At 46.8% G+C, this 22774-nt stretch overlaps 2 long non-coding RNA genes across 4 annotated transcripts in view; one reads left to right on the top strand and one right to left on the bottom strand.

The window, feature by feature from the left end:
• Positions 1-868: 868 nt before the first annotated feature.
• LOC132537985 (uncharacterized) overlaps positions 869-22774 on the bottom strand; it is a 47742-nt gene continuing 25836 nt past the window's right edge. For 2 of the 3 annotated variants that reach the window (XR_009549382.1, XR_009549381.1), the window contains 2 exons: positions 7448-7562; positions 869-3281 (listed from right to left, as the gene is read on the bottom strand). This is a non-coding gene — a long non-coding RNA (uncharacterized LOC132537985). Of the gene's footprint in view, positions 3282-7447; positions 7563-7676; positions 8716-22774 lie in introns of those variants that run through there. The other variant, XR_009549383.1, reaches the window with a different exon arrangement.
• LOC132538246 (uncharacterized) lies at positions 16882-21272 on the top strand. The gene is made up of 3 exons (XR_009549649.1): positions 16882-16976; positions 17173-17253; positions 21019-21272. It is a non-coding gene; the product is annotated as an uncharacterized LOC132538246 (long non-coding RNA).

The following is a 22774-nucleotide window of genomic DNA, read 5'->3' as shown; positions in this document are numbered from 1 at the left end:
ATAACCCCAGAGGCAAAAGGAAACAAGACAGTCTGTTCGGTATGTGTATGAGTTTGGGCAGATCTGTACAAACAGCACCACAAACCGGGCATCCTGATGGTGGAGGTAAGGGGGTCTGTCTCTGCACTCAGACTACTTAGGGTCTGGAGATCAATTCCTAGCACCTCTCAATGCACCATCCTCAAAGCTAGTGTTTAAAGTTTTCCCCAGTTCTACTCACAACTATGTTCAGAGAATTTAGTGACTTTTTCTCTATTGCAAGAAATGTCAGCCTATAGGTCCCTTGGGGGGGGGGGCACTTTAACCCTGGGGCTCAGGAAGTCTTTCCAGGAAACACAGGTTAAATATTCTTTTTTTATTTTTTTATTTATAAAAAGGAAACATTGACTAAACCATAAGTAAGAGGGGTACAGCTTTGCACAATTTCCACCACCAGAACTCTGTATCCCACCCCTTCCCCTGATAGCTTTCCTATTCTTTAACCCTCTGGGAGTATGGACCCAGGGTCATTGTGAGATGCAGAAGGTGGAAGGTCTGGCTTCTGTAATTGCTTCCCCACTGAACATGGGTGTTGACAGGTCGATCGATACTCCCAGTCTGCCTCTCTCTTTCCCTAGTGGGGAAGGGCTGTGGGGAAGCAGAACTCTAGGACACATTGGTGGGGTTGTCTATCCAGAGGTATGGTCAGCATCATGCTAGCACCTGGAACCTGGTGGCTGAAAAGAGAGTTAACATACAAAGCCAAACAAATTGTTGACCAATCATGGACCTAAGGGCTGGAATAGTGCAAATAAAGAGTTGGGGGGGGGGGTCCTCCAGTGTGTGTGTGTGTGTGTGTGTGTGTGTGTGTGTGTGTGTGTGTGTGTGTGTGCGTGTTTCCTTTTTCTTTTTGTCCCTGAGCCTGAAATCTGATATGCCAGTGGATCCAAATTATTGTCTGGGGAGATGATGTCATAGCTGGAAAAAGGACCAGAAATCTGGATCAGGGAAGAGAGTAGCTCCTAAATATGGGAAAGTGGTATAAATATTGTTGACTATAAACCCCAATTGATTTGATGTGATCTGGGCCCCATAGTTAGCTTAGGAGCCTGTGTGACCTCTGCATCCCTGTAGATCTGAGCTCACATTCTGTGGTCATGAGTAGGAACATTCCAAGCTGCCCCAATATCAGGACCCATCTTCCTCAGGTGGGGCATAGAGTCTGTTGTCCATCCTCCCTTTGGAGGATGGAACACTCTCTATCATTGTTGATCCAAGTTGAGGGCAAGGTCCTATGGGGGCCCACAAAGGGGTCTATTTTGTTGTTCCTGATAGCTTAAATATTCTTGAGAGACCCACCTTACTGCAATACTCTGGCCACCTTCCCCTTCTTTATAACAGGCAAGTAGAGCATCTCACCCCTCATCTCATCCCTCTAGCATCTCACCAGGCCCATTCTCCCAGGATGAGAGACACCAGGATGCTGGAAGAAGAAGCCTCCTTTGTTGAGCAATGGAATCCCATCAGCTCATAGGGCCTGGGAGTTTATACATCTGCCTGTGAGTTTTGCACCTTGCTTCTTGGATTCTCATGGGAAAACTCATTTATCCAGTGGAATTTGGCCCCTGTTGAGATGGTCTGTATCTAGTGATGTGGTGCTGTGAAGAAAAGGGGGTCAGGACAAATCAACATTTCTACCCCCCCAAACTCCTATCAAAGAAAGAAATAGGGAGAAAGGAGAGGAGGATAGAAAGACAACCACACACTTCCCCCAGTCACTCCAAAGCTAACCTAATGAAAGTAAAGACTGCAAAAGCTGAGTTAGGGCAAGAGACTGGCATACTTTAAGGATGACTCTTTAGTCACTATCAGGCCACCCCATCAGCTGGGGCCCTAATCAGGGAGTCCTGGGATTCCCACACAAACACAATGAACCTAGACCTCGAATAGATCCCTCTCTACATTGCCACTGGTCATCCCCATCAGGAACAAGACAATAGATCCCTTTGGAGGCCTCTATAGAACTTTGCCCCCAACGTGGATCAACAATGGTAGAAAATGTTCCATCCTCCTAAGGGAGGCTGAACAACATACTCTGTCTACCACCTGAGGAAGATGGGTCCTGAAATTGGGCGGCTTGGAACGTTCCTACTCATGACCACAGAATATGAGCTCAGATCTAGGGATATAGATGTTTTGTAACTATAGCTGTGGTGTTTTTAAGATACATTATTACCTAAAGTCCTGGAATTAAAATTCTATGTCATTTCCTGAAGGAAATTCAATATGTGCTGTTTTAAAAGACAGTTTGAAATTTATTTCTTACCAAATTGTGTTGTTAAAAAATCTTATTCCAGTAGAGGGAATACTACCCAGCTTATTGTTTGAGGCCAACGTTACCTTCAATAGTAAAACCAAAAAAAGCTTTATAAGAAAAATAGAGAAGTAAAAAGAAAACACTTGGATGGACAGTGGACTCCTTTACCATGTGAGCGACCCAGGTTTAAGACTGACCCCACTACCTTAAAGAGAATTTTGGTCTCTTTCAGTCTCTTTCTCTCTATTTCTATCTATCTATCTTTATCTAAAATAAAAAGAAAAAAAAGAGAAAAGAAGAAAGGAAGAAAGAAAAAGAGAGAGGAAGGCCTTTAATGAAAGAAATGTAAGAATCTTCAACAAAATATTAGCAAAGTGAATCCCAACTGGTTATAAAAGAATCATACTCATCATAAGGTCAGAAGGGAAGACACTAAACAGAACTTGGGCTGGAGTTGGTAACTTACCAGCGTAAAGGACTCTGGGAGGGGAGCTGGTTCAGGTGCTGGAGCACGATGGCAGAGGACCTAGTGAGGGTTGAACTGTTATGCGGGAAACTGGGAAATGTTACACATGTGCATAGTATTGTATTTACTGTCAACTGTAAACCATTAATCCCCTGATAAAGAAATTAAAAAGGAACTATACTCTACAGTCAACACTGCTTCAACATCAAAAATCAATTAATATAATTCATCACATCAACTGACGAAAAGAGACACATCACATGATTATACCAGTCCATACAGAAAAGACACTTGAGGAAATCCAACACCTATTCATAGTATAAACTCTCAGTAAAATGAGGATATAGGAGAATCTTGATAAAGGGCACACACACAAAAAACACACACACACAACACCCTACAAATCAGCATCATATTTAATGATAAGAAACTCATCTCTTGGGGCCAAGTGGTGGTGCACCTGGTTAAGCGCACACGTTACAAAGTACAAGGGGCTGCGTTCAAGCCCCAGGCCCCCACCTGCAGGGGGAAAGCTTTGAGTGTGGTGAAACAGGTCTGCAGGTGCCTCTCTGTCTCTCTTTCTATCAACCCTTTCCCTTTCGAGTTCTGGCTGTCTCTATTAAATAAATAAAGATAATTTTAAATTTTTTATTTAAAAAATAGAAAATAAAACCTTGCTTCTTTCGCATCAAGACCAGGATAAAGGCAAAAATCACACTGAAGGGAGTCGGGCTGTAGTGCAGCGGGTTAAGCGCAGGTGGCGCAAAGCACAAGGACCAGCATAAGGATCCCGGTTCGAACCCCGGCTCCCCACCTGCAGGGGAGTCACTTCACAGGCGGTGAAGCAGGTCTGCAGGTGTCTATCTTTCTCTCCTCCTCTCTGTCTTCCCCTCCTTTCTCCATTTCTCTCTGTCCTATCCAACAACGACAACAACAATAATAACTACAACAATAAAACAACAAGGGCAACAAAAGGGAATAAATACATAAAATAAATATTTAAAAAAATCACACTGAAAGTCAAATGAATAAGTAATAAATCAAAATAAAAATCTTTCTAACTGAGAAAAATAAAGGTCTTTGTTCAAAGATGACATGATTATGCAGAACAACTGAAAGCACTGGCCAAATAAATACACAAACACACACACAGACACACACACACAGAGACACACACACAGACACATAGACACACACACAAACACACACACACACAGTCCTGGAACTAATAAGCAATTCTAGAATTTGCTTAGGATTTTTGCAGGGTACAAGGTTTATATACAAAAACTTCACACTTTTCTCTATACCCCAAACGAAAAAGTAGAATTTGAAATTGAAAAAAAAAAAAAATCTTCCTACATACACTACTCCCCAAGATAAGTTGCTTCTGTAGAAATGAAATAAAGTCTTGGCCCTGTGTTCAGTTTGAAACTCTTCACTGTGTATCTCCCTTCACTCTGGGCTGGTTTTGTGACTCACTTTGACAAATACAATGTGGCAGAAGTGGAGATAAGTCTATTTTGAAGCTGTTCATAAAGACTTTGCTTGTTTACTCTCTCCCTCCCTTGACCTAGCTGTCCTGGGAGGGAGCCCAGGCTGACCCACTGGAGGGGGAGCAGCCCCACACAAAGGACAGAGACTCCAGCAGTGGCCTCCCAGAACCCTCAACTGAGAGGGTCCACAGCGTGGCTATGGGGACATGAGTTAGCACAACTGAATCAGAAACCCCTTCTGGACCCAAAGAACCCACAGTGAACTCATAGACTTGAACTGAGTGACAGCCTACTGGTTTAGAGTTTGAAGAAAAAAAAAGAAAGGAAAAAAGGAAGGAAGGAAGGAAGGGAGGAAGGGAGGAAGGGAGGGAGGGAGGGAGGCAGGGAGAGAGAGAGAGAGAGAGGGAGAGAGAGAGAGAGAGAGAAAAAAGGGAAGGAAGGAGGGGAGAAGAAAGAGAAAGAAAGAAAGAAAGGAAGGAAGGAAGGAAGGAAGGAAGGAAGGAAGGAAGGAAGGAAGGAAGAGGGAAGAAGTAAGGAAAGGAGGGAGGGAAGGAAGAGAGGAAAAGAGGGAGGAAGGAAGGAAGAAGGGAAGGAAAGGAAGGAGGGAACAGAGAGAGACAGAGAGAGAAAACTAGCAACCTGTCACAGGAAATCAAACAAACATAATATTGCTATCACACACATAGATTTGTTATTTTTAAAATACCTACAGGAAAAACAACACAGAAAGTTGATGGTGGGTGCATTCTGGAACTTTACCCTGTAATTTTACAATCTTGTAAACCACTATTAATCACAAATTAAAAAAAAATAAAAACTAATTGTGAGATCAACAAAAGACTTTCTGGCATAAAAACACACTCCATGAGGAGAAATGTGGAGAGATGGAATGGGAATTTAAGGAGAAAAAAAGGAAGCAGAGAAACATCTGGATGCTAGCAAGAGCTGTTGATATAATTAAGATCATATTCAATCAGTATATCTATAATTGCTTTTATTTTTTTGCCTCCAATCATGGGAGCTTGGTGCTGGCACCACAAATCCACCACATGTGGCCTTTTATTTCTTTTCTATAAAACGGGGAGAAATTGAGAAGGGGGGAAGACAGAGAGGGAGAGAGAAAGACACCTGCAGACCTGCTTCACGCTTGTGCAGAGACACCCCCCCCACCACAGGTGGGGAACCGGGGGTTCGAACCATACTGTGTGTGCTTAACTCGGTGTGCCACCACCTGGCCCCCTTCTAATCATTATATTTAAATTAAACGTGGCCCATGTTTTCAAGTGATGTGATAGCTTAATTAAAGTTACTAATACATGGGGACCAGGAGATAATCACCCAGTCAAGTACCATCTCACCACGCAGGAGGACCCTGGTTCAGCCCCAGGTCACCACACACAAGGAAAAGCCTCACAAGTGGAGGAGCAATGTGGTGACGTCTCTCCGTTTCGGTCTAGCTCTCGCCTTCTGTCTCTCACCTCAAGCCGGGAAAAAAATAAATAAAAGAGAGTTTAATGAGAGCAGTGAAGTCATGCAGGCATGAAGCCCGGGCAGCAATCTTTTAAAAAAGTGTTACCATTTTATGATAGGCCAAAAACTATCTCCTTGGCAACTGTTTAAACTTAAGATAAAATATGTTTGATGTTCACTTATAAGTGTTGGGAAAGGTTTTGGTTTGTTTCCCAAATTCCTTTGGAAGGTATACAAGCTAAAACTGTTGATAATGAATATTCTAGAAAACTCTCAATGTAGTCCTACTTGAAGGGGGAATGTGTTATATCTTGTGTGTGTGTGTGTGTGTGTGTGTGTGTGTGAGTGTATACTTTTACACACATTCGTGTGTGTGCAGATGTATGTCCCTGTATAATTGTTTTCAGAGCTACACATCACCACATAAATATATCATTTCTCTATGGCTAGTCAGCACCGCCTTTTCCTGAGGAGAGATGAAATGACTTCCCACCCAAGAAGCAGGATGAAAATGAGAGCACAGGCCCCAGATGAAAAGCAGAAGATGGTGGAAAGAGAAGAACTTTCTTACCTAGGGGGCAGGGGATAGATAGCATAATGGTTACGCAAAGAAAGACTCTCATGCCTGAGGTTCCAAAGTCCCAGGTTCAATCCCCCACACCCACCATAAATCAGAGCTGAGCAGAGCTCTAGTCCTATTCTCTCCCCCCTTCCTTTTTCTCTTTTTCTCTCATTAAAAATAATATTAAATATTAAAGAAAAGAGCTTTTTGAGCTTTTTCCTCCAAAGCTGGGACACATGAGCGCTGTCTCAGACAGCCCATAATACCACCTGTCCAGACTTCAATCATATGATAATTGCCTAATTTATGGTACTTCCTGGAAGTGGCAGTGAACTGGGCTGAAAATTCCCATTCTTTCTAGAGATTCCAGAAATCAAAAGCTAAAAATGAGCTTAACTGGACAGTGCTCTTGCTTTGCCAAGTAGGCAAAGAAGCCCCCAACACACTGGAAGAGCTTCTGTGCTGTGTGGTCTGTCTGTCCATCCATCTATCTGCCTAGCTATCTATCTGAAAAAAAGTCTAGGGTGGGAGCATCTAGTGAAATATAGGGAAGACTTTGTTCTCTGGCTGATTCTGTCTCACTGCTTCTGAGTCTAAGCTCACACTGGTCTCACTCCTGAAAATGTCCTTAAAGCATTTCTCTTGATTTGCTTGTTTATTTCTTTCTTTAGTTTGAAGTCAATGTAAAAAATCACAGTGATAAATGATCAGGAAAACTTGTTGGACCCTGAGCCCGTCCAGTCCTCCCCTGGACAACACACTCACTCATCTCTTCTTTATGTTTCTAGTCTCTGCAGACACAAAGGAACACTGCCACTCTCCTCTCTACACAAAGCATAGCCAGGCGTGTTCTGTGCTTCTTGCTTTGTCTCGCCATTGTGCATCCTGGGAAGATTTCCCTAGCTGTGCACAGACAATCATTCTTTCTCTGGCTGTATAGTATTCCAGGATGGGATGTCAGGATTGGCTTGGCTTCTGTAGATGAACACTCAGATTGCTTCCCAGACATCCACCAGCCACTGCTGGTGGATGTCTGGTGGATCCACAACCATGCTGCTGTGATTAAGCGGTTTATGTAGGTTCTTCCTACGGCAGATGCCTGTGGGGCACAGATTCCCAGAAGTGCCACCCCACCTTTCGTTCCTGACAAGCTTACTCACCTCCTGACTCTCAGAAGAAGAGGCATGTCCTGAGCATTCCTGGAACTGTAGCTTCTTCTTTGTTGAGCTTGGAGCACCTTAAGGGTCCCGGTCCCTCCTGGCCACTTCCAGGTCCCTGTTGAGCAACAAACAGTGAGGTGGTGTTCAGATGTGAGTTTCATAAGCCCAGGGAGACAAGCCCCAGCAGAGAAGAAGTGAGTGCTTTCTCAAAGTACCAATTACTGCTCACCACTGTGAAATCTGTGTACAGGCTGAGAAGTGTTATCCAGGCCACCGGGGAGGTAGCAGAGTGAGTAGAATAGATTCCTTCTGTCTATAACGTTTCATCCTTAGCACCACAGGTGTGGAAGCTATGCTCTGGCACCTCTCTCTCTCTCTCTCTCTCTCTCTCTCTTTCTTAAATTAATAAGTATTTTTGAAAATTATCAATAACCAGAACATAGTAAGGCTTCAAAGCACACAGCAAGCCTCAGTGACCTTCTTCACTGGATGTCATTTCCCCCCTCAGTTTCATGCTATATTGCAAATCATCTCAATTTCTTCAGGGTCTGGCTGATGTTGCCCTTGGTTGAGCACACACATTACCAAGAGCAAGAACACAGGCCCTGCCCCCACCAGCAGAGGGGAAGCTTTACGGAGAGTGAAGAAAGACTGCTGGTGTCTCTCTCATCCTAAATTCCCAGCCCCTTTCATTTTCTCTGTGTCCTACCCAAATAAAAAGAACAAGAAAAAAGCTGCCAGGAGCAGTGAATTGATAGGACAGGCACTGAGCCCCAGCAAGAGCCCTGGTGCCAAAAAGAAAGAAAGAAAGAAAGAAAGAAAGAAAGAAAGAAAGAAAGAAAGAAAGAAAGAAAGAAAGAAAGAGAGAGAGAAAGAAAGTTTCAGGAGACAGTTTGGTGGTTCATCCAGTAGAGTGCACAAGTTGCCTAGCCTGAGCAACCAGGTTCGAGCCCCAGGGCTATTACACAGGAAGACCTAGAAGGTCGGAAACTTTGAGAGAAATGGGGAGTAGTGCCGCACGGTCCCTCATTTTCTCTCCTTCTTCTCTCTGTCTGTTACCCTCTATCAAAAAGAAAGAGAGAAGACTGTAGGGAGTGATGGACTCATGCAGACACTGAGTTCCAGTGATAACTCTAGTGAGAGAAAGAGAGAGGGAGAGAGGGAGGGGAGAGAGAAGAAGGAGGAGGAGAGGAGAAGGAGGAGGAGGAGGGAAGGAACAGAGGAAGGAAGGATGGGAGAAAAAAGAAGAGGAAGGAAGGAAGGAAGGAAGGAAGGAAGGAAGGAAGGAAAGAAGGGAGGAAAGAAGGGAGGAAAGAAGGAAGGAAGGAAGGAAGGAAGGAGGAAGGAGGAAGGAAGGAAGGAAGGAAGGAGGAAGGAAGGAAGGAGGAAGGAAGGAAGGAAGGAGGAAGGAAGGAAGGAAGGAGGAAGGAAGGAAGGAAGGAAGGAAGGAAGGAAGGAAGGAAGGAAGGAAGGAAGGAAGGAAGGAAGGAAGGAAGGAAGGAAGGAAGGAGGAAGGAAGGAAGGAAGGAAGGAAGGAAGGAAGGAAGGAGGAAGGAAGGAAGGAAGGAGGAAGGAAGGAAGGAAGGAAGGAGGAAGGAAGGAAGGAAGGAAGGAAGGAGGAAGGAAGGAAGGAAGGAAAGAAGGGAGGAAAGAAGGGAGGAAAGGAAGAAGGAGGAAGGGAAAGAGAAAAGGAGAAAGGGAGATTTCAAACATACATGCAGAAGGTGTTGTTATGTTACTTCTTTTCTTGAACACTAATGGGAGTCACTGAATGAGCAAGCAAACAAAGGGAGAAGCACATGCACAAGTCTGCAACTGTTCCAAAGTAGGAAGAGGCCAGGCACACGCAAACGGAGGTGGGAACTGTATCTCTGTAATGGTAACACCTAACCTATCAGGTACTTACTAAGAATCAGCTTTTTATCTGTGTCTTTAAATGTCTGGTCTCATTTAACCCTCTCTTAGAATAAGCCAAGAAAAAAAAAACTATCCATTTGTTACTAGTGTTATTATTATTTTCCCTAGATTATAAATGTAGAAACTGAGGCACAAACAGGTTAAGAATGGTGCCCAAGAGTTCCTGGACTCAGTCCACTACCCTCAGTGCTCACCAGTGTTCCTTCATCCTCTCACCCTCCTCATGAACTCACTGGAGGAGGGTGGCGTTACCCATGATCCAGGACCCAGGACCCAAGAGGGTACATGTGAGACCCTGGGAGTGGCCTCATGCAGTTTGAGGAGTGTCTCTCTCTCTCTCTTTAAATATTTTATTTATTTTTATTTATAAAAAGGAAACATTGACTAAACCATAGGATAAGAGGTGTACAATTCCACACAGTTCCCACCACCAGAACTCCATATCCCATCCCCTTCCCTTGATAGCTTTCCTATTCTTTATTCCCTCTGGGAGTCTGGACCCAAGGTCATTGTGGGATGAAGAAGGTGGAAGGTCTGGCTTCTTTAATTGCTTCCTTGCTGAACATGGGCATTGGCAGGTCAATCCATACTCCCAGCCTCTCTTTCCCTAGTGAGGTGGGGTTCCAGGGAAGCAGGGCTCCAGGACATATTGGTGGGGCCATCTGCCTAGGTAGGTCCAGTTGGCATCATGGTAGCATCTGGAACCTGGTGGCTGAAAAAAGAGTTAATATATAGAGCTAAACAAATTGTTGACTAATCAAGAACCTAAAGGCTGGAATAGTGCAGATGAAGATTTGGAGTCTCTGTTTTGAAGATAGCTGGTAGGCCTATTTTAGTTACATTTCAAAAGGCCCATGACTACATTAGTATTTATTTATTTATTTTAATGGAAGAGAGACAGTGGGGAAAATACAGAGATAGATAGATAGATAGATAGATAGATAGATAGATAGATAGATAGATAGATAACAGAAGACTGGCTTATGGCAGAGCTGGGAACTGAACATGGAGCCTTTGGTTTCTCAGGCATAAAAGTCCTTTAACATAACCTTATGCTGTCTCCCCAGCCCCCCTTTTCACTGTCCCACTCTCAGATATTGTCACCTGCTATCATCCTTCTGTCAATAGAGCAGCTTCTCAGACTGCTTGTGAATTAGGGGGGCAACTGCTTCACACTTTCAACTCAAGAGTGGTGGGTGTTCCCCACTCCAAAAGCCCCTAGCTTCAATTCCACTGAATTCAGCTGCTCTCTTGACTGACACAAGGACAAGGCCTTTCCCAGCTCCCTGTTCTCTCTCTCTCTCTCTCTCCCCTTTCTCCCTCTCCCCCTCCCCTGCCCCTCCCTCTCCCTCCCTCTCTCTTTCTCCCCCCTCTTTCTCCCTCTCCCCTCCCTCTCTCTCTCTCCCTCTCCCTCTCCCCCTTCCTCTCCCTCTCTCTCAATCTCCCTCTCCCTCTCCCTTCCCCTTCTCTCTCTCTCTCTCTCTCTCTCTCTCTCATCACAAGGACCGTTTTAGATCCTGAGTCCTACCCTCTCCCTCCTGCACCTACAGTTGGTGAGTGACTCACTGTGGCTTCCTGTGTCACAGAGCCCATCAGTGTGTGAGGACAGTGCTCCTGATATACCCCAGGCTCCTCCCTCCAGTGACACTGATCCTTGAAGCAATCCTTTCTGTGGTAACAAGGAAAACTGGTTTGGCTGTATATTGCTGCCATAGTGATGTTCATGCAGGCAGCTAAGAGCCCCAGGGACTTGGCAGGGACAAGCACAAGCTACCAAAACTTTCCTTCAATAGTCAGAAGACCTGCAGAGCCTGTGGGAGCCTGGCTCTGGCTGCTGGAAGACGTGTCACTCATGCGTGCTCTATTGATTGAGGTGCTGAGTCTCAGGAACAAAGGTCAATAGGATGGGATGTCAGCCGCCCTCCAGGGAGATGAGCATAGCCTCTACTGCAGCTATAAGACTCAAGGAGCACTCACCCACCTCTGGCTCCTCCTCTCAAGCGCACTGCAGGGGCCCCTGTGGCCCCCAAGTGAAGCCCAGGGTTGTCTCCAGGTCCCCAACAAGGTTTTCCCTACTCACTCTGCCCTTTCTTTCTTTCTTTCTTTCTTTCTTTCTTTCTTTCTTTCTCTTTCTTTCTTTCTTTCGTGATTTAGTTATGCAATTCCATACAGTCCATCAGAGTTCCCATTCCATCTCCTCCACTAAAAGCTTCCCTATTCTTTATCCCTCTGGGAGTATGGACCAAAATTCTTTTTTTTTTTCCCCTTTCTTTTTTAAAAATATCTTTATTGAGAGATTAATGTTTTACAGTGAACAGTAAATACAATATACTGTACATGTATAGCATTCCTAGATTTTCCACACAACAATTAACCCCCGATAGGTTCTCCACCATTCTGTTCCAGGACCTGAACTCTCCCTGCCCTCAAATTCTTTATGAGGAGCAGAAGGTGGAAGGTCTGGCTTCTGTAATTGCTTCTCTGTTTGACATGGGAACTGGCAGGTGGATCCATACTCCCATCCTGTATCTCTTTTTCCCTACTGGGGCAGGGGTCTGGGGAGAGGAGGTTCCAGGACATATTGGTGGGGTCATCTGCCCAGGGAAGTCAGGATGCCATCATGGTAGCATCTGGACCTTGGTGGCTGAAAAGCATTAAGGTATAAAGCAGAATAAATTGTTTAGTAAACAGAAACCTAAAGGCAAGAATAGAGCAAATGGAACTAAGGATCTTTTGTGAGGGACAAAGCTAGGAAGTGTATTTTAGGTATATTCCAAGAGGCCCAGGACTTTAATAATTTTTGCCTGAGCCTGGCAGAAAACAAGCAAGGGTGCTAAAAGTAATCTGGGGGGAGGGGTTGGGTGGTAGTGCTGCATGTTAAGTGCACATGGCATGAAGAGCAAGTCCTGGTTCGATCCCCCGGCTCCCCACCTGCAGGGGAGTCACTTCACAGGCAGTGAAGCAGGTCTGCAGGTGTCATATTTCTCTCCTCCCTGTCTATCTTCCCCTCCTCTCTTGATTTCTCTTTGTCATATCCAACAGCAATAAAATCAACAACAATAACAACAAAATGGAAAATATGGCCTCCAGGAACAGTGGGTTAGTAGTTCAGGCACTGAGCCCTAGCAATAACCCTAGATGCAATATATATATATATATATATATAGTCTGGGAAAATGGTGTCAGAGTTGAGAATAGGACCAGAAAGCTGGAAAGGGCAGAGAGTAGTCTGAAATATAATGTAAGTATATAAATACCGCTAACTGTCACTCTGGCCTTTCTGTCCTCCTCCTCTTCCTCCTCCTCTTCCTCTTCCCCCTCCTCTTCCTCTTCCCCCTCCTCTTCCTCTTTCTCCTCCTTTTCCTCCTCCACCTCCTCTTTCTCTTCCTTCTCCTCCTCTTCTTTCCCCATTGCCCCCCACCCTCCTGAATCTACATTAGCCTCATGTGCTAACAAACCAGATGGGTGTGCTCCTGCTTCAGAATCTTCAAATTAAGCTATCCTTCTTTCTCCAGAAGGTTCTCCAGATATCAGTGTGGCTCCTTCCCTGTCCTCCAAAGTCACCTTCACTTCCTGTGAAGCTTCCAGCAAGTCTGTTGCCTCACCGGGGATGTCAACACTCTAAGAACCTCTCTCACTTTTTTCCTGAAGTTTTTTTTTTTCTCTCTTTGAGACTTCCTCATCCCTGATACCCTCTGTCCCATTTTCTAATCCAAGTTAATTTCTAGGCCCTCCCCACTATTAAGTAAGCCTTAGAGATGACAGGGAACTTGGGATCTTCCTGTCTCTTCCTCCCCCTTCCCCTTCTCTTCTTTCTTTTCCTTATCCAACATACTTAGATAAGTAACTGGCACACAGAATGAATGGATGGATGGATGACTGAATATATGAATGAATGAATGAATGGATGGATGAATAAGATTGCCACATAGTGTGACATATCTTGTGATGAAAGGTTCTAGAGTGCACTGAAGGCACGTAGAGAAAGCTCATCAGGCCAGGCGGTGGCACACCTGACTGAGTGCACATATTATAATGTGTGAGGACCCAGGTTTTGAGCCCCCAGTCCCCACCTTCAGGGAGAAAGCTTTGCAAGTGGTGAAACAGTGCTACAGGTATCTCTCTGTCTCTCCCTCACTATCACCTCCTTTACCTTCTTGATTTCTGGCTGTCTCTATCCACTCCATAAAGATAATTTTTAAAAAAGGAAAAGGAAAAAAGAAAGTTCAAGGGGTTCTGCTGAGCCATGCAGACACAGGCAGGCCAGGTGAGGGACAGAGAAAGACCATTCCCAGAAGACGAAGCAGAACACAGCTGGACCCTCAGGAGGACTGGGCTATGGAGACCCAGGGCACTTGGCAGCCTCATGTGACAGAGTCTGGCACCAGCTGCAGGAGGGCCATAGGCAGAAACACACACACACAGACACAGAGACACATACACACATAGACACACACACAGAGACACACACATACAGACACACACATAGACACACACACAGACAAACACACACAGGCACACACAGACACACGCACACACAGAGACACAGACACACACACAGACAAACACACACAGGCACACACAGACACATGCACACACACAGAGATACACACAGAGACACACACACATACACGGGCACACAGATACATACACAGGCACACAGAGACAGACACACACACAGGCACACACACACGTGCACACACACACACACACACACACACACACACACTTCAGATCTGCCCTGGGAGGAGGAGGAGCTGGTGAGCACATGGGAGCCAAGTGCCCCCAGACCCTGGCTGAGGGCAGATGGAGGGAGGGAGCAGCTGCTGGAGGAATGAGCCAATAACCCTGCTGAAACCCCACATGGATCCATTAGGGCAGGGCTGTTTCTCTGTGAAAACGGTGAATATCAGAGCACACTCAGCCCTGCTCTTGTAGATACAGTGGCAGAGAGAAGCTGGCTATAGTGGAGGGTGTGGCTACATGCCCACCAACTGCAGGGGGAGGGGAGGAGAGGGGGGAGGGGGGAAGGAGAGAAAGGGAGAGAGAGGGAGAAAGGAGGAAATGAGAGTGCAGAGGTGGAGATAGAGAAGGGAGGAAGAGAAAGGGGAGAGAGGGAAGTGGAGAGAAAGAGGGAGAGAGAGAGAGGAAGGAAGAGTGGGAGGGGGAGAGAAGGAGGGAAATAGAGGGGGAGAAAGAAAAGGGAGAGAGGGAGAGAAAAGGAAAAAGAGAGAAAGGGAGAGAGAGGAGAGAGGGTGAGAGAGAAAAAGGGAGAGAGATAAGGAAAGAGAGAGAGGAGGGAGGGAGAGTGAGAGAGAGGGAGAGCTAACAGGTATTTGAGATGGAGAACAATTGGGCAGGGAGTAAGTAGACTTTGGTGGGAAGATTAAGGGTGAACAAACACACACTCACAGGAACTGACATCAAGTGTCCTCATCCTGAGTGGAAACTGACCTACTAAAATCTAGTACCTTCTATTTCTAGTCTAAAGCACCTCTAAAATCAGTGGTAACAGGTCTGGAGTTCAGAGCAGGGCAGTGCCCCTGGAAGGAGGGAGAGAAGTAGGCTTCTCCCAGCCTCATTCTGAGTAGCCCAGCACTGACCTAGAACATGGGGGTCCCTCAAGGGACCCCAGAAGTCCCAACAGGAGACGATGGAGGTGTGGGCAGGGTATTCCTGGCAGTGGGAAGGCAGCAGGATAGAGGAGAGGGGCATGAGTCTGGTCTTTGGGGAGGTGGGTTAATGTCATGTTCTCTAACAGCTGCACCTGTTAGAGAAGGAATACGTGAAGCCAGATGACTGTCAGAGACCAGGGCAGAGGCCCAGCCCGGGCAGCAGACTCCCTCTCTGGTCTTCCCACATCAGGCTTCTTCTGTCCATCCCCTGGGCCTGCTGACAGGAAGGGCTTTTCACCAGCACCTTCTCTGCAAGCAGCTTCTTCTCCAGGATATGAAGGGTCACAGGCAGCCTCCGTGTGGTTGGCTCCCCCTGCCACACCAACCTTTGCCTGGCCTCCACACCCAGCCTCACCGACCCACACCTCCCCAGCCACTGGGCATAGCCTGGCTCGAGGCTCTGACTCCAGGGATTCTGGCTGGAGGTAGAGGAAGTGCCAGAGCCCTGACCTGCCTTGGAGAGCCTCCCAATCCCTGAGCCAGCCTTAGGCAGCTGGGGTACTTCTCAGAGCTGTCCCCTCCCCTGGCAGCTCCCCCACCACTAGTGACTTCTGCCCCATAACCAGCCCAAGGTCTGCATGACACAGCATGGGGTCACCTCCCCATGGAGATGGCTGGGGTTGCTGTGGGGGGTCCCTTGGGGACAAAAGGCAGTGTAGTCACAGTGCCTGTGTGCACCAAAGTTATTAGCAGGCCCCTGCAGGGGGAGCAGACCCTGCTGGCCCCAGGGTACCCTGTGTGCCTTGGAGTTCCAAGGAACTGGATTCTGATGGAAGAGGTAGAGGGTGGTTCCTATGGCAACCTGTTCCCTTCCCTTCTGGGTCCCTACTCTGTCTCCCCCACCTTTCATCCCCCTCCCCTTCCTCCTCCATCTCCTCCTCCTGCCCTTCTTCCGCCTTGCCCTCCTTCTTTCTGTCCCCCACACCCCCTCACCCTCCTGCCCAAGCACTCCCAGCAGCAGACCCAGGGCTCCTGCCTGCACCCCACTCGCTCTGCTCCTGGCAACCCCTGGTCTGCCCACACCACCAACCTGTCTGTGGATTCACTACAGGAAGGCCCAGCAGAGGCAGGGATGGGGCTTCCTCCCTGCATCTTTGGACATATGGGTTTTAATACAGTCCCCTTGTGCGCGCGCGCACACACACACACACACACACACACACACTCTGCATCTTTAGACACATGGGTTTTAATACAATCCCCTTGCGCACACACACACACACACACACACACACACACATAATTCAAACACACACTTTCACACCCACTCAGATCCACACTTGTGCACAAGCACACACGTGCATAAGCAATGCATAAATGGGCACACATACGCCAATGTCCGTGTACTTACGCACACATGCACACCTAAGCCCACACACAAATGAGCCTCATGCCCCCTTCCAACAGGCTCAGAGAGGCCTGAGCACAGCTCCTTGCAGAGTCTCAGCCACAGGATTCCAGGAGAGGGCACATTTCAAGACAGAACATCTTAGAGGGGGCAGGCCCCAGCTGGGGCTTGGCTTGTCTGCTTAACCTGGTCCTGCACACCTGGTTTTCAGGACCTCCCAAGAGCTCAGGGATCAAGGAGAGAATTGTACCCTATGACTAAGCTACTCAGAGACCACCATCATTATCCCCTGCAAGTGTGGGGTGTCACTGCCTGCACAGCCACAACCCCAGACAACTCGAGGTCCATAGCCGCACCCCCCACAGGGCTGTGGCAGCCAGAGCACTGTGCTGTGCTCGGCTGGTCGGCACCACGGACCCCTGACCCTCACAGGGAGCCCTAGAGAGTCAGCAGTGTCACAAGATGCTGTCGTGGTTGTGACCTCAAGGAGCCCAGAGGACACCATGTTCAGGGAGTCTGGCCCGTCGTGAAACCCCATGTGATCTCACTCACAAGAGATCTCTAAAGGTGTCCCATGCAGAGACAGGAGGTAGGTGGTGGGGACCAGGGACTGAAGAAGGGGTTGGGGTGTAGTGTTTAATGGGAAGGGAGTCTTGAGTTGGGGTGGCCAGGTGGCTGTGGGGAGGGCTGCATGGCAGCAGGGGCGTGCTCTGTGGCGCTGACTGAACTCTGCACTCTGCAGGGGAGAACGGGGCGAACTTTATACTCTGTGTGTTTTGTCACAGGTGCAAACAAGAGAACAGAACCAAGTGACCCCAGGGAGCCGAGAAGAGAGCAGACATTCTCGGTTCAGGAGACCCTGTCAGGTGGTGATTCAGGGAAGGCTTCATAGAAGAGGCATGCTGATGATTTCTACATTCAAGGAAAGGACTGGCAAAGCAGCTCGCCTGGGTGGTGTCCCAGCTTTGCCAAACACGCAGTTAGAACACTGGAAGACAGCCAGCAGCCACTAGGTTATTTATTAATCAAACCGAGTGCCAGTGAGGGATGGAAAAAAAGGAAACAATCTGAGCAGTGAAGTGGTGCAATTGCTATGGGAGACAGGCTAGAGATCTCTCAATAAAATAAAATAAAATAAAATAAAATAAAATAAAATAAAATAAAATAAAATAAAATAAAATAAGAAAGAAGAATTAACATGTGACCTAGCAGTCCCATCTCTGAATTTTTACCCAAAAGAATTAGAAGTTGGGTTTCAATATTAAATAGCTCAGTTACTGGGGCTGGGTGGTGGCGCACCTGGTGGAGCACACATGTTAAAATGCGCAAGGACCTGAGTTCAACCCCCCGGTCCCCACCTACAGGGGGAAAGCTTTGCAAATGGTGAAGCAGGGCTGCAGGTGTCTCTCTGTCTCTCTCCTTCTCTATCTCCCCCTTCTCTCTTTATTTCTGAATTTCTCTATCTAGTAAATAAATAAAGATGATAAAAAATGTTTTAAAAGTAGTTTAAGGGGGACAGGTGGTGGCAAAACCTTGTTAAGTGCACATGTTGCAATGCTCAAGGACCCAGGTTCGAGCCCCCAACCCCCACCTACAGAGGGAAAACTTTGCGAGTGGTAAAGCAGGGTTTCAGGTGTCTTTCTGTCTTTCCTTCTCTGCCTCTTCTTTCCACTCGATTTCTGACTGTCTCTATCCCACAAATAAATAAAGATAATTAAAAAATATTTTTTACAAAGTTTAAAATTATATCTCGGTTAGTTCTATCCCCATGTTTATAGCAGTATTGTTCACAATAGCCAAGAGGTGGAAGCAACCTGAGGCTCCACTCATAGAGGAATAAGCCAGGTTTAACTCATCCACCACTGGAATAGCACTCAGCCTTTAAAAAAGACCTGTAGACACAGACTGCAACACGGATCAGACAAGAAGACGTTGCGACCATTGAGACCAGCTAGTCACAAAGGATACTTGCTGAGTGACTCCATCGGTAGGTGGTCTCCAGAGAGGTCAGATCCACAGGGGGAGAAAGCAGATGCTGGGTTTCAACTCCTTGGGTAGGAAGAGAAGCCAGTGCTCAGTAAAGACCATCTCAGTGTGGGGAGACAGGTGCTGGGGCTGGGTGTGGGGCTGGGTGCACAGCACTGGACATGAACCATATGCTACCTGACCATGCTCTCGGGAGTTCAAGTGGAACATTGCATGTGGCATGCCCACTCTACAAGGTGTGTGACTGCCGGGTGTGTGAGGGTGTTTCTTCCCGGGCACGTGCTCTCTGGGATGGAGAGAACTCGACCGCAGCCAACCTGGGCTGCTGCTTACTCAGCGACACGGGAGAGGAACCAGTGACTGGTGGCGGAGCGGGAAGGCTATGCAATGCCTTTACTGATCAGAGACAGTGCTTTTTATGTCTTAGAAACCGGAAGTGGCAGGTCGGAAAAGATAGACCTTGGAGCAGAACAAGGGGGGCACTGGCTTTAAGGCCCAACATGTGACCACCTGGCTCTTCAGCTAATGAATTTCTTGTAATGTGCACTTTACTGCAAAGCGAGCTTCGGAGATGCCTGGCAGAGCTGAGAGGTGGCACAAGCCCCCAGTTCAAGCCCCCAGTTCAAGCCCCCACTCCCCACCTGCAGTGGCAATGGAGGGGGAACACTTCACTAGTAGTGAAAGGGGTCTGTGGGTGTCTCTATATCTCCTTCTCTTTTAAATATTTTATTCATTTGTTTGTTTTTTTTTTTATTTTCTAGATAGAGACAGAGAGAAACTAAGATGGGAGCGGGAGAGAGACGCCTGCAGCCGTGCTTCACCACTTGTGAAGCTTCTCCTCACATACACAGGTGGATCCTTGCACATTGTAATATCCAGATCCTTGCACATTGTAATATGTCCATTCAGCCAGGTGTGCCACCACCTGGCCCCTTCTCTATCTTCCTTCCTCTCTTTCATTTTCTCTCTGTCCCATCTCAAGAAAGAAGGAAAGGAGGGAGGGGAAAGAAAGACAGGGAGGGAGGGAGGGAGGAAGGAAAGGAAGAAGGGAAGAAAGAGAGAGGAGGAAGAAAGAAAAGAAAAAAAAAAGAAGAAGAAATATGGGTGTGTCAGGAGCAGTGGATTCACTGTGCGGGCACTGAGCCTCAGTGATAACTCAATAAAAAAGAAAAGAAAAGGAAAGAAATTGTCAGGCATCCTATAGCCATGACTGTTCCCTGGATGGAATTAAGTCTTCCATAAACTGCATAGGAAGCTAGGGAATCTCTGAATAATACATGAGTCAAAGGGCTGTGGTCAGGGAAACCCCCCCCTCCAAAGCCACCAATCTGACCTTGAAGTGCCCTCAAAGCACTGTCTGGAGCAGTGGTGAAATGTGCTAAGCTACGGGCTGACATGGGTCAGCATGGGACAAAGGTCAGGCTCCCTATCTGTCCAACCATCTTCCGGAGTCTTTGTGAAATCCTGTGGACAAAAGCATGTGACTTGTCTGTCTGAGCACCCAAGCATCTAGGGAAGAGACTAGGGGACAGGGTGTGGGGGAGAAGGAATCCCTATTTCTCTTTGGAAGAAACCAGTCCTGCCCTTCATCCAGGAATTCCCTACCTGAATCTCAGGCAAATGGGGGAAAAAGGAAACAGTCTCATCTCTTCCTTCAGTACAGTGGTGACCAGACTCAGACTCGGCTGGTGTGCATGGCAAAGCCAGTGCAATAGCCAACTTACTATCTTGATGGTTCTCCATCTCTTTGTTTTTATTTTTTTATTTACTTATTTTTCCTTTTGTTGCCCTTGTTGTTTTATTATTGTAGTTATTGTTGTTACTCTTGATGTCATTGTTGGATAGGACAGAGAGAAATGGAGAGAGGAGGGGAAGACAGAGAAGGGGAGAGAAAGACAGGCACCTGCAGAGCAGGTGGGGAGTCGGGGGCTCCAACCAGGATCCTTACACTGGACCTTGTGTGTTGCGCCATGTGCACTTAACCCACTGCGCTACCACCCAGCTCCCCACCTCTTTATTTTTAATACCTGCACATCCCAGTTTTTCTTTTTGTCTTTCTTTTTTTTGAAGGGAGTCTATTTTTGAGGCAAAAGAAGTGCCTGACTGAGCTAGAAAATTGGGGCCCTATAGGACCTTACCCTCAATGTGGATCAACAATGGTAGGGAATGTTCCATTCTCCAAAGGAAGGTTGGACAACATAGTCTACCTACCACCCAAAATTAGTGCAGCCTGGAATGTTCCTAGCCATGACCACAGAATGTGAGTTCAGGCCTATAGAGATGCAGAGGTCACACAGGCTCCTGTGCTGCATATGAGCCCCAGATCAAACCTGTGGAGTTTACAGTTAAGAATACTTTTATATACTTTCCCCTTATTTGGGAGCTACTCTCTTCCCTGATCCAGCTTTCTAGTCCTTTTTTCAACTCTGACACCATCTTCCCAGACAATAACTTAGGTCACCTGCATGTTAGATGTCAAGTTCAGGCAAAAACTAGTAAAGCCATAGGCCCCTTGGAATATACCTAAAATAGACCTATTAGCTTTTTCCAAAGCAAGGGCCCCAAATCATCATCTGCTATATTCTTGCCTTTAAGTTCTTGATTAGTCAAAAAAAATTCAGCCTTATATCTGAACTCTTTTTCAGCCACCAGGTTCCAGATGATGCCAATTGGACTTCCCTGGGCAGATGACCCCACCAATATGTCCTGGAGCCCCGCTTCCCCAGAACCCTGCCCCACTAGGGAAAGCGAGAGGGAGGTTGGGAGTATGGATTGACCTGTCAAGGCCCATGTTCAGCAAGGAAGCAGTTACAGAAGCCAGACCTCCAGCCTCCCAGAGGGATAAAGAATAAGGAAGCTATCAGGAGAAGGGATGGGATACAGAGATCTGGTGGTGGGAATTGTGTGGAACTGTACTCATCTTGTCCTATGGTCTTGTCAGTATTTCCATGTTGTAAATAAATAAATAGAAAATTGGGCCACTTTGTGCATCAACTAGCAAGTTACTTATTTCTAGGTCTTCCCTCTTACCAATAAAATGAGATCACCTTGAGACACAGGTGCTAAGAACCCCCCTGCACTAGAAGCCAGTGGGATCCCCCTAGACCCCTTTTTATCCATGTCTCATGGTCAGGAGAAGCCATTTCTGAAGCAAGAATTCCCACCTGTTTCACCTCAAAAAGAATTTTGGTTTGTACTTCCAGTGGGGGAGAAATGGCAGGTGGAAGATGATCAGAGGGTTCTGAACTTCAATTTCATCAGGACTCAAAGAGAGAATAGGAACTAGACAGGGACATTTGGATGTAGTAATAGGTGTATGTGTGACTTGGAAAGGAAGAGAAGACGGGACCACAGGGGGGAAGAAGGGGGGAGGGTAAATGTAGATAGTTGTAAAAATAAAATTTAACCCATATCTACAACCTTAGGAGAACTGCTGTAGCTTCCAATGGAAGGAATAGGGACCCATAACTCTGGTAGTGGGAATGGTGTGCAGTTGTACCCCTGTTAGCTTGTAATTTTGTAAATCAATATTAAATCAATAATAAAATTTAACTTTAAAAAAAAAAAGCAATGTCAGGAGCACCCCAGCTCTGAACTGTGGACTGTGGGTGGAGCTGGAACAGCAGAAGGTCTATCTTGTCCCAGAACCCAGCTGCCAGGGAGCCTGACCAGCCCACGCAAAAAGAGAGCTCTCCCTCTGTGCCCTGCTCTGGTTTTTCCTTAGCAGTACCCTTGAGGTAGGCTGAGCAGAAGATGTGTGACCAGAGAGACTGGATGCAGGCTGAGACCACGAAGTCCTGAGGCCGCTGCAGCCATCCTGAGCTCAGAGTCTGCCTTGTGTGTCCTCCATTTGGCACCTGCTTCAGATAGCCAAGCACAAAGGAGCAGGAATAAAGTCAGACAGAATGGGGCATGTCAGTGATGCTCAGCTCACACTTTCCCATCCAGCCCACCCCACCTGAGTCCCCAAACTGGTTTTTTCTTTTAAAATTCTTTATTTATGTATTGGATAGAGTTAGAAATTGAGAGCAGATGGGGAAGACAGAGAAAGAGACAAGAGACAGAGAGACACTGCAAGATGGAGAGAGAGAGACACCTGCAACACTGCTTCACCACTCAGGAAGCTTCCCTCGTGCAAGTGGGGACTGGGGGGTTGAATACTGGTCCTTGCACATTATAAAACACAGTCACTCCTTGAAATATAACTAAAATATACCTACTAGCTATCTATCTACAAAATGGAGGATGCCCCCCCAACACTTCATCTGCACTATTCCAGCCTTTAAGTCCATGATTGTTCAACAATTTGTTTGGCTTTGTATGTTAACACTCTTTTCAGCCATCAGGTTCCAGATGCTAGCAGGATGTGACCAGACTTTCCTGGACAGATAACCCCACCAA

This window comes from Erinaceus europaeus, chromosome 4 (genome assembly GCF_950295315.1).
Source record: "Erinaceus europaeus chromosome 4, mEriEur2.1, whole genome shotgun sequence".
NCBI classification, from domain to species: domain Eukaryota; kingdom Metazoa; phylum Chordata; class Mammalia; order Eulipotyphla; family Erinaceidae; genus Erinaceus; species Erinaceus europaeus.
Note: the sequence above shows the minus strand (reverse complement) of the source record. Positions and strands in the feature narration are given on the sequence as shown.